Genomic DNA, 12,813 nt, shown 5'->3' on the forward strand with positions numbered 1-12,813 from the left:
TACGAAAATCGGGTCTCAAGGAGAATAAAAGCTCATTAGATACTTGAGCTTCAAGATGTAAGTTTTTCTCATCCTCTAAAGATAGATTTTGAGAATCCATCGGAGGAGAAAAACCTACATCAAGAAATTGCTCAATGTTTGGACACAAGGTCCGAATATTGCAAAGCAAGCAATTTCGCCACAAATGATAATTTGTGCCAACAAAGATAATTGTGTCATTGTGCACTATACTAGCCGACATCTTTACTCTCAAGGCGGTGAAGCCTTAAACAAGGAGAGACCTTGCTCTGATACCAATTGAAAGATCGAGATGTCGCCTAGAGGGGGGGGGGGGGTGAATAGGCGATTACAAACTCTTGCGGATTTGTCTTGTAAGAATGCGGAATTAAACTATCGTTTAGTTTACAAGCACAAACCCTAAATATGCTAAGCTCAACTAAGTGTAACAATAGCAACTAGAGCTAAGCAAGATAGGCACAAGATATATGTAGCACAAGTGATAGCAAGATATATGTACTTCAAGCACGATGGCTATCACAAGGAAAGAGAGCTCGGGTATAGAAATAACCGAGGCACGCGGAGACGAGGATGTATTCCCGTGTTCCCCTTGCTTTGCAACAAGGTACGTCACGTTTGGAGGAGTGGAGGTCCCACGAAGGATTCCCCGCGCCACGAAGGCTCACCCTATTCTCCGAACCACACCCACGAAGGATAATGGCCCTTTCCTTATGGTTAGATTTTCCTCCGCTCCGGAGATGGCAAGCTCCACAACCACTTCACAAGCTCCACGAAGGAGAAGCCCGGGCCCCTTCACAATCTTCCACGAAGAGATCACCGGGACACCAACCAAGCCAACTAGGAGGTCACCCTCTAAGAGTAACAAGCTCACGGTCTCTCACTCGAACAAATCGTGGTGGAGAGCTCAACACTATGCAATGATGCAAAGCAAGAACACCGGAGGTGTTCAAGTCCTTCACACTCAAATCCCACCAAAGCAACGAATGCTAGGATGAGATTGGAGAGGAAGAACAAGGGGGAAAGTCAACCAAAGACTCCAAGATCTTGATCCCAAGAGATTCCCTCACTTAGAGAAGAAACGGTTTGGTGAAAGTGTAGATCTAGATCTCCTCTCTCAAATACTCAAGAATGAGCAAGAATGGTTGGAGGAATTAAAGGGGAGAGCAAGTTCTTCAAAATGGAACAATGGAGGTGAGAGAATGGGAAGAACTTATTGCTCAAGGTGGAAGAAGGTCTATTTATAGCTAGGAGCAAATAAAACCGTTGGGGGGAAAAAGACAAGAGAAAGGGAAGAAAAACGGGCAGAAAAACATGCCCAGCCGGCGGCCCAGCCGGCTGACCGGACCAGGCACTGGGGAGCCCGGTCGGCAGCCCGGTCGAGCCGGCCCAGCAGCCGGGCGGCAGCAGCGCGCGCTGGCGGCGGATAAGGCAAGGGGCGCGCGGGGCGAGCGGCCCAGTCTGGGCGAAGCAGCGCGCGGGCGAAGGAGATAATGGTCGCGCGGGGGCGAGCTGGAGCGCAGGCCGCGTGGGCCAAGCAGCGGTGAGGCGGCCCGGTGCGGAATCCGGCTGGACCGGGGAGGGCGCCGGGTGGGCCGGTCGACGGACCGGGCCAGCGGCCGGTCACGGGCCCAAGGCCACTGGATCCGGCCCGGAAGGCACCAGCGCCAGGTCCGGTCGCGGACCGGGTGGGCTGGTGGCCGGTCCGGTCAGACCGGCCGGTCGGCTGCCCCTTCTTTTTCTTTTTTCCTTTTATTCTTTTCTCCTTTTCCTTTTTCTTTAATAACTAATGCTCCCGAACTCCGATTGACTTGAAACAAATTTTGTTGGAAAGGTAACGACGAATAGAATCCCAAAAAAAACTTGAAATATGGAGACTCCTCACAGAACATTTTTAGATGATTTTAGAGAGGGAGTCTCCCACCGCCAAGAAACGGTGAAGACGTCCAAACTCGAAAACGCAATAGAAGATGCATGCGGATTCCGTTTTCGATGAACTTGGGCTTGTTGTAAAGCTAGCAACAAGCTCAAGAACCTCACACAGAGAAACACCAAGAAGCAATAGGGATATGCAAAGTATGCAAAGGATTGAGCTCCCTAAGACGATGTGATCAAGTTACTCAACCGAAAGCCCCTCTTAATAGTGCGGCTATCTATCCTATAATCCGGTCTCCCAACAACCACCTTGAGACCGGTAAAAGGAAAACCTAGCAAGGTCATACCTTTGCCTTGCGCATCCCGCTTGATCTTGATGATAGCTCTTCAAGCTCCACTCAAGCCGGAATGCCTCACTTGATCATCGTCGCTTCGTGAAGACTCACAAATGCTCCCCCATACACCATGATGGGAAAGCTCTATTGATGCACATCTTCACATGTCCATTATCACCAAATGGACGGCAAGTTTCAAGCATGTGATCCACTTGAGATGCTCATCTTGAACTTGCCCGACTTAACCTTGTACCTTCTCATACTCTCATAAGATAGAGCATGGCTAATATTGAATTCCACATAAGAACTCCATCTTCATTTCTTCTTCTTGATCATATCACATATGTATCTTCAAACCGATGATCTTGATGCCAATACACAAGGTATACCTTTATCTTCATGGCATCCATACTTGAATCCAACACATGGAATACAAGTAGTACCTATGGAATATTCCTTCATATAAACTCAATGAAAACATTAGTCCATAGGGGTTGTCATTAATTACCAAAACCACACATAGGGGCAATATACCCTTACACGTCAAACCCCCTATTTAACCACTTTTCTCCTGAGAGTGAATTTTTTTAGCCCATGCTACATGTAGCTCCATTTTTTGCAAAATTTGAAATGAGATTTTAAAGTTTCAAAAACATCTAACAAAAATCTAGATGTAGACAATGATGGGATCTATACAAATCCGTAAAATTTGAACTCTAGATACCTCATATTCTGGGCCGCAGAAAAATAACAAAATCTGACATATTTTGAAATCTGACACTGTTCACTAATATTGATATCAGGATTTGTCATTTTTACACAGCTCCGAATATAAGGTTTTTCCCGTCGAAATTTTCCACGTTTGTTGATCACAGTATTATCTGCATGTAGAATTAATTTCAGAATTTTTTGAAACTTTAAAATGTTATTTTCATTTTTTTTCAAAAAAGAGCCATGTAGCTCGAGCTACACTTGTGGTTTCCTCTTTTCTCCCGTCTTTTAGACTGGATTGCTTAAACCACCCACAATAGCAGTATCATACATTCTATGCATGCAAAAAACTGATGTGACACTACAAACATAGAACCCGAAAAATAATTTCGAATAAATCTTATACACATATTTAAGTTGAGATACTACAAATCAATCAATAAAAAAATACTCCCGCTGTTCCTGGATATAAACCATATAGTTTTTTGAGATTTTTTTCAGAATATAAGGTATATTGCGTTGCACCACTTGTATGAGAATATTTTTAGGGATTTGATTACATTTTCTTATCCTGTGCAAAATCCTCTATTAGCTGACGTTAATTTTTTAGGGTTAATCCCGCGCAAACATGGTGTAATTCTTTCTCAATATACATTCCTTAATTTTCATGTCAAAAACTATATGGCCTATATCTAGCATTATACTGCTATACGATAATGTGAGTGTCTTAAGAGACACCGTGTCGTTTTGTATCGTAGCTGTTAAAGTTTATCACAAGAAGGAAGCTTCTACCTTTTCATCTCGCCACATCATTTTTTTTCAGATAAATAATTCTACACTTAAGATTCTTTCCCCTTCCCCTTCCCTTAAAAAAAATAAACAAAAACTTCAAAATTCTAAGCTTAAAATCCAACACATTACTTTGAAAAAAAGGATATGCACTTCTTTACCTCGTTTGAATCATCATCAGGATTCAAGTTCTTATATTTGTGTTTCATGCCGTGCCCACCGTGCCTTCTAATAATAATAAAAAAATCTAATGCATTAGAAGAAGCTAAGTGGGCTCTTGATCTATTCCAAAATAAATGAAGTTCTACTTTTTCATAAGTAAACTTTGACTAAATCAATAGATACCCATGAGTTCGCGATATTCTCATTATAAATCCCCCCCTACCCAATTGATCACTAATTCACTATCTACGAAGGTGATGCGACAAAGGCCAACGTTGGCACTCCACCACTTGAGCTGCCTAGCCTAAGAAACACGAGAACATTTCCCTCGGCCATGTCGCTATAAGATACATAAACATGGCAGATCAGATTGGATAATGCTTTTCATAACTTTTATCATATTTTTGTATGTCGGATATGAAGCGAAGCAGATAATAACTAAATGCGGATTATATCAGAATACATAGTTGGAGCATAAAAAGAGCGAAGTTCAACTAAAACGGACAAAATTCATGAATAGATGCACGCAAAAAGACGTAATTTTATTTTTACCATGAAAATACTGTGAAATCCTTGTGATTCAGCCACTCGTAGGCTTTGAGATTTTTGCTCATGGAGCTCATACAGGTAACTAATGGTCATCCCCTACGTCTAACCATCGGATGCACATCTATAATATCTAAATAGGAGCAACCCACTAAGTTGATTTCTCTTGACATGCAAGATGTCCACATCATCAGTCATCTCCAAGCAATCTTAGGCTGCCACATCTCATCAACTCTGCCACCTCAGCGTCCAAAAATAAAAACCAGATCCGCTCATAGAACATGTTTTCCAGCTTGTGGAATCACGAATTAATATCTCTGGGCATGCCAACCATCACTTGACGCCTCACTCATCTTTCAAGGAAGGGGTACTAATTTCTGCTTACCCCTCCACCAATTTAGTCTCCTCGGCTCCTTCGTAATTGACTTTTATTTTGTGGTTCCTCATTTTCTCATTACTCTGTATTTCCATCTCTCTGATCCATGCCATAACTATCAATAAATCATGGCATCATGCCTCCTCCACTTCCTCTCCTAATCTCCAGCTAATATATATTTAGCCATCTCTCAACCCAATGTTTATCCCCGCTTCCGCCGGCTCGCTCATATAAACATAGCGCCACAGCAGACTCCATCCTTGCTTTGGTATCCATCCCCAGATCATTCATGTATCTCCAGTTCTCCACCCTCAAAGCTTTCTACGAACAGCCAGGGGACCTCAAAGTCTTCTACGTAGAGCTTAGAGGTGAACTACCTCTGTTTTATTTTCTGCCCCTTGAATTGCAGAACAATATTACATCATTTGTTATGTTTACAGCAGCTGAACTTTGAATTATCCCTTTTTATTTGGTTCAGGTGTGGATCAAGAACGAATTTCACATGAAGGATAATCAAGAAAATGGTATTACTCAGTTTTTTTTAGCATATATGTAGTTCATTTGTTGGTATATTCATGTTATGAAAGCATTCTTGTGCTGACATTTTTTTTCCTTTAAGATTATGTAGGGAAGGAGGAGTTAGGACCTAAAATACTGCTAGCTCATCGCAAATGGCTCTGCGCAGCCATTTTCATCATGCCTCCTCCACTTCCTCTCCTAATCTCCAGCTAATATATATTTAGCCATCTCTCAACCCAATGTTTATCCCCGCTTCCGCCGGCTCGCTCATATAAACATAGCGCCACAGCAGACTCCATCCTTGCTTTGGTATCCATCCCCAGATCATTCATGTATCTCCAGTTCTCCACCCTCAAAGCTTTCTACGAACAGCCAGGGGACCTCAAAGTCTTCTACGTAGAGCTTAGAGGTGAACTACCTCTGTTTTATTTTCTGCCCCTTGAATTGCAGAACAATATTACATCATTTGTTATGTTTACAGCAGCTGAACTTTGAATTATCCCTTTTTATTTGGTTCAGGTGTGGATCAAGAACGAATTTCACATGAAGGATAATCAAGAAAATGGTATTACTCAGTTTTTTTTAGCATATATGTAGTTCATTTGTTGGTATATTCATGTTATGAAAGCATTCTTGTGCTGACATTTTTTTTCCTTTAAGATTATGTAGGGAAGGAGGAGTTAGGACCTAAAATACTGCTAGCTCATCGCAAATGGCTCTGCGCAGCCATTTTCAAACATTATCGGTTTCGAAAGTTTAGCATCTGGGAACTATGGTTCGCCCTTGGTGGTGTTGTGTTTTAGTGGAACTTTGTAGCCGATGGCTTCTTTTAATGGAAATCGGGGAGGAGTCCCTTTGCATCAGAAAAAAGCAGCTCATCGCCAATGATTGCATTTGGCCTAGCAACTTTGGTAGTCAGGCACACCTTGCAACTTCATAAACTTTCAAAATATTACGGTGATGAATAGGGAAAGCTATATTCCTTTCAGATTTTCATAGTTGTTTTTTTTAACTGACTTAAATATGCTGATAGAGTGACTGAATTAAAATGAAATAAACATAGCTTCGATTATTTGTAGTACCTCTATACAACGATTATTTTAAAAAAATTCTCTGTGCATAAGTTGTTTCATAGATGGTCAAACATGTTGTTTTCCAGTATACTACTTCAAGTGGTTCAGGACTGTTCATATTCTTCTTTCAAAGTGGATATTGTTGGCGTAGTAACCATAGCGTAATGCTTTGTCCAAACACAAGAACGTCAGCTCGGATGGACCTCAATGTGCTGAAACATTTGATTTTACTTATTTATTTTGAATATGCAAATTGGCAATAATAAATTATGTTGTGTGCAGGGGTAATATTTTTTCTACTTATCTTATTGTACGTAATATTCATATTTGGTGCGATACCATATTTGTAATAAAAAATATTGTGTTATTTAACATAGAAGTGTAACTGATTATACTATTTGTACAACCATGCTATTAATAAAAATGTGTTATATTTTTGTACTAAAAGTGATATTTGGGTTACCAGGTATATCATCAGGGTTCATGCATGCTTCATTGTTTGTTATACAAAGTAATTTTTCTACGTGCATCAGATTAGTTCTGCTTGGTAACTCACATTATATGTATCATACAATCCCGCAGCAACGCGCGGGGTATTAGCTAGTTGTACAGCAATTCGTCGTACGCATCGACCCAAGAAGGGCCCGAAGGAGGAAAACCATGCGGCGGCCCAGTCCCAGGTCTTTTTTTTTCCGACGTTGGAGACCCTTCTGGCTTGCTTGCCCGTTCGGCTTCGACCTTGCCGCTTCACTGCCTGTATAACTTCCGAGTTGTTCCACTTCCACACGCCCTCCACACTGTCGCACAGATCCAACTTCTCCGCCATGGCGTACTCGGCCTCGTCGCCGTCGACGGCGCCGGCGGCAGAAATGCCACTGCCACCGCGGGAGCACGTGGAGAGGATCCGGCGGGAGCGCTTCTTCATCGGCCGCGGCGAGAGGAACCCACTCGCCGAGGACATGCACCAAGCGGTGAACTACCTCAGCCAGGAGCTTTACTCCAAGGACGTCCACTTCCTCATGGAGCTCATACAGGTAACTAACGGTCATCCCCTACGTCTTTCCCATGCAGTGGTCTACTGGTCTGGCCATTGGTTCGGACGGCGACTAGATCCACCCGGATCGAAGCCCTCGCTTAGTTATTTTGTGTCAAGAGTTGATGCAGTACTGCGTGCATGTGTGTTGACTAGACTATACTTTTTTTTCCAAGCTGAATTGACTATGGACGACGCTGAGCGTCCCCCGGGGGATTAGATATCTAATCCCCCGGGTGGACAGCCGTTGGATCAGCTTGCTTCGACCGTCCAGATCGTGACACGTGTCATAATAGTTCCCAGTCTCACTATTGCTACCATAATGTACCAAAGTAGCAAAAAAACGGTTCGTTTGTAGCAAAACTAACCCAATTGTAGCAAACAACAATTCACCCACTATACAAACAGATCTCGCCGGAGACTTGCCGGAGGCCTCGCCGGAGGCGATGTAGCAAAATGTTGTACTATTGTAGCAAAAAAATTCGGGTATTGTAGCAAAGTCCGAGACATCACCGGAGATGTCGTCGGAGACGTCGCCGGAAACCTCGTCGGAGATATCGCCGGAAACCTCGCCGGAGAATTGGTAGCAAAAAATATATGCTATGGTAGCAAGAAACCACAAATATTGTAGCAAATTTATTTTTCTATTGTAGCAAACCATATAAAAAAGGTCTATTATTGTAGCAAAACCGACATCTCCGGTGACCACGCCGGAAAATCTCGCCGCAAACTTGATAGCAAAAAATGTAAACTATAGTAGCAAGAAAAGAACGAATATTGTAGCAAAATTTTCTAGCTATTGTAGCAAAACACCATCACGGCAGGGGGGCAAAACACCATCACTATCACATCAGGTGCGGCGGGGATGCAAGTCGAGGCGCGGGACGCTGCCGGTCGCCGGGGATGCAGATGGAGGCGCAGGACAACCCCGTCTTTCGGGATGCAGTGGAGGAGGAGGAGTAGTGGCGCGCTATGGAGGAGGTTCGACTGCGCTGCGTGGGGCCACGGCCAACACCGGCGGCGCGCATCTTGGAGCACCTCCATGGCGGCGGCCCGGAGGACGTCGATGAGGCCACGATGCCGGCGGCTTGGAGGACGGCCATGAGGTCGCTGTCGAGCGGCGCTCTGCTGGTTGGCGGAGAGCCGTGGGCGGCGGAGGGACTCGGGGCGGCGGCGGCGCTGCTGGTCGGGACGGCGCTGCTAGTTAGGGCGGCGGGGCTGCTGGTCGGCGCTCGGGACTGCGGCGTCGCTCGACCTGATTGTTTCCATGGCTGCTGTGGGGAACGAAAGACAGAGAGGATGAGGGAGTGGACGAGGTCGTGGTGGACCCCACAATGGGCACGTGTCGACGCCAGGAGGAGGAGGATTAGAATGATAATCCCCCAGGGGTTTCCAAGCGTTTTCCATTGACTATTCATGAAATTGGACATTCAGGTTTTTGATACTTTTAGCAAGAAAGTAGAGCAAGAGCTCAATCCCGAAAAGAAAGGAAAAGAAAGGATGTGACTATTTCTCAGTCGACCGAGAACTAATTTCGTTCTCAGTCAGATGATGTCATCAAATTTCAGTTGCAACTCATGGCTAGCACGAATCATGATGCAAATCGAATGGTGTAAGATTTAACTGAGCACGAAGTTAGTTCTTAACTAGCTGAGAACTAGCAAATCCGGAAAAGAAAAGCAAATTAGATTAAGCAGACAATTGGAATAGGGCAGTTAACAATTAGTGTAAAGTATGCCACAAATTTCATTAATGAAACCAAGTCTAGTACAAGCTAAAACGAGAGGATTTTTTTTGCATGCCATTTTTATGGCCTCTGGTCTTGCCAAACGTTGGTACTCGAGTATAACTGGGGAAGTACTTGTTTTCGTTAAAATACCTGGTATCAGAAAGAAAGTTTCCTCTTGCCTACACTTATGCTATTTGCATCCGTGACCTTAATACCTCCACTTTATCGATGATAACACAGTTTCGGCTACCTGGATCACTCCCTAGGGCTACGGCCAAAGGACTACGATAGGACCCGTTAAGTGCCTAAGTGTGCCTTAGGCGTCTACCTAATGCCACTTTTTTTTTACCTTGGGCTTCTCCCATGATTCATTTGTTTCTTGAACTGTTTCCATTAACTATGAATTATGGAGTATATATGATTTAAACAACGAGTTGCACACTTATGAGAGAATAATATGGAACTGCACAAATTTAAGTGTTATTAACTATTATGCTTAAGTTTCAGCCTTCATAACTTTATTTTTTTGCCTTTCATTCTGATTTTGGACAGAAATAATTAGGTAGTTCTGTTTCATAGCATATTAATTAGTAGTCAAGGTGACTGCAGAAGAAACTAATTCTGTTTTGTATTTTATTAATTTCCTTTTACATTGTGTATGTTCAGAATGCTGAGGACAATGAATATCCTTCTGGAGTGTCGCCGACTCTAGAGTTTGTAATCACTACAAAGGACATCACTCATAGTGGAGCTACTGCGACCCTCTTGGTGTTCAACAATGAGAAGGGCTTTGCTCCAGAAAACATTGAATCCATTTGTAGGATTGGGAAGTCTACTAAAAAGGGTCAGCGGGATAGTGGTTATATTGGGGAGAAAGGTACATCTTTGTATGAATATCAGCTTGAACTTTCTAGTTTTTTGCTTTACTTTATTTGGCTAGGGTTATGTTCTCTCTTTTTGAAAAGACACTACAGTTCTGTTTTCCCTTTTTTTAATTCTAGGTTTTTTGTGTTGTTTTTTTGTTTGGTCATGTACTAGTTGCACCTCTTGGTGTTATACTTCTGTTGCACATTTAGATGCTTTCGTTCACTCTTCATTAGGGTGAAACAGTGCCATCCTCTTCATCATTGCATAAACATGACCTGAGACCCTTCTAACTTAGTTGACACCACTTGTCAATTTCGTTTTCCTTGAAAATAATGTTCTGTTATATTTATGTTGTAGGAATTGGTTTTAAAAGTGTGTTTCTGGTGTCTAGTACTCCCCACATATTTAGCAACGGATATCAAATTAAATTCAGTGAGGATGCATGCACAAAATGTGGTATCGGGTATATTGTTCCTGAATGGGTTGAAGAACATCCGATTATTAGGGACTTAACCAAGATATATGGCTGTTTGAAAAACCTGCCAACCACAACAATCATATTACCTCTGAAGAATGACAAGATTGAAGCAGTGAAGAAGGAGCTCTCGAGCACACATCCAGAAATCTTGCTGTTTCTTTCGAAGATTAGGAAGATTTCTGCCAGAGAGATTAATGATGGTCTAAATGCTACAAGTCTTACTCAGATTTCTATATCAAGTGAAGCCGATGCTTTAACGAGGAAGGATATTGGTGCGGAGTCATATACACTTCACCTGTCTGCCGACGAGGACAAGACGGGCAATCATCATTGTAGCTACTACATTTGGAAACAACATTTTCCTGTAAAACCAGAATGTAGAGTACAGAAGAGAAGCGAAATAGATCAGTGGGTAGTCATGCTAGCATTCCCACATGGCCAAAGGCTGAGCCAGGGGTTGGGATCACCGGGTGTGTACGCATTCTTGCCAACCGAGATGGTGACAAACTTTCCTTTCATTATACAGGCGGACTTCCTGTTGTCCTCATCACGAGAATCCATTCAGCTTGACAGCCCGTGGAACAGAGGAATTCTTGATCATGTGCCTTCTGCTTTCCTCAATGCATTCATGGCGCTCGTCAAATCAACAGAAGATGCACCTGTCTTTGCACTTCCACCTATTTTCAAGTTTGTGCCGTTAAATCAGTCTTCTGTACCACTGATAGATTCAGTTAGGATGTCCATAAGAAATAAACTGATTGATGCGGAGATAATGCCATGCGAGACCTGTTCGCCATTAAAAGTATTCTGCAAGCCAACAGAGGTTGGTCGGCTAAATGCTGCATTTTGGGGCATTGTAAACAAGGCAGTGGAATTAGGTGTTGATGTTCCAAACATTTCTTCACATGGAACTCACATTCTGAGTTCCTACTTTGATAACACAGAATATGACGATGTGTTGGGATTTCTTGGTGTTGGTTATGTCAATTATGAATGGTATGGAAAGTGCATCCAAGGATCAGATCTTGCTGCGGTGTTACCCGAGGATATTTATTTGGATCTTCTTGCTTTTGTTGCACAGAACTGGAAAGTGGAATTTGCTAGTACAAACATGCATTATATACCGCTTATAAAGTGCGCTGGTGCAGATGGTGAAGTGACATACATGAGTGTATACGAAGCCAAAACAGCTGATGGAAAGTTATGTATGCTATCTGATGAGTATGTACCTTTGGTTATCAAATGGAACAAAAGCTACTTCTCAACCATCTCTCGAACAGTCTTTCTGCCCATGTCTACACACAAAGCACTGGAACAGTTTCCTCACAGAAGCACTGTGGTGGAATGGCTTGAAAAGTATGTATGCATGAAGAATCTTACTGTCCATGAGTATGCTATTACCGTCGTAAAAGCTCTGCATGACAAAAACCAAGTTCTTGCTTTTACACACTTCATATATCAATTACATAAAGAGAAATACATGCCTGAATGGAACATAAACCATCTGTGCAGCTTGGTACCTATCGTAGATAATTGCGGTTCTGTCATTGCTACAAGAAGCGCAGTTCTGCTGCCAGCGAGAATGAGCAAGTGGGCTGCATTGCTGGGTAAAAATCCATGGAGAGGCCAAAGTTATGTTGAGCTTGCAGATGATTACATGTCTGCTAGCAAGTTTTCTGAGGGACATGCATATGAAGATCATTTTTTGTCATTTGTCAGGAAATATATGCAAGCCACTGATGTGCCGTCGTTGGTTCCTCCAGATGCTGGCTTCCCTGCTGCATCATCTCCTTTAACTATGAAGAATGCACTTCTCCTTCTAGAATGGATTGAGGATTTAAGGTCTAGGGATGTAACACTGCCACAGAAGTTTTTGAATTGTATCATTTGCGGAACATGGCTTAAGACATCTGTTGGTTACTGCGCACCATCAGAATCTTTCCTGCTAAATGAGGAATGGGGTCATTTGTTTCAGGCTGAAGCTGCCTTTGTGGATGTGCCAATGATTGATCAAGAATTTTACTTGGGCAAAGTTGCTTCATACAAAAACGTATTGGAAACACTTGGCGTCAAGTTTGAGTTTTCTGATGCAATGTCATATATTGGCAAGAATTTCATGTCAATGGACGCAGGTGCTCCGACAGCAGATAGCATGCTTTCTCTTCTCCAGCTCATCAGATTCCTGCAACAGGAGCACATATCACCTGACCATCTCATTTCGAGCATCAGAACTGGGAGGTGGGTCAAGACTTGCCATGGATACATGTCCCCTGCCGAATCAATCCTTTTCAGTTCAGAGTGGACA

Source organism: Lolium rigidum, chromosome 3, assembly GCF_022539505.1.
Source record: "Lolium rigidum isolate FL_2022 chromosome 3, APGP_CSIRO_Lrig_0.1, whole genome shotgun sequence".
Lineage (NCBI taxonomy): Eukaryota > Viridiplantae > Streptophyta > Magnoliopsida > Poales > Poaceae > Lolium > Lolium rigidum.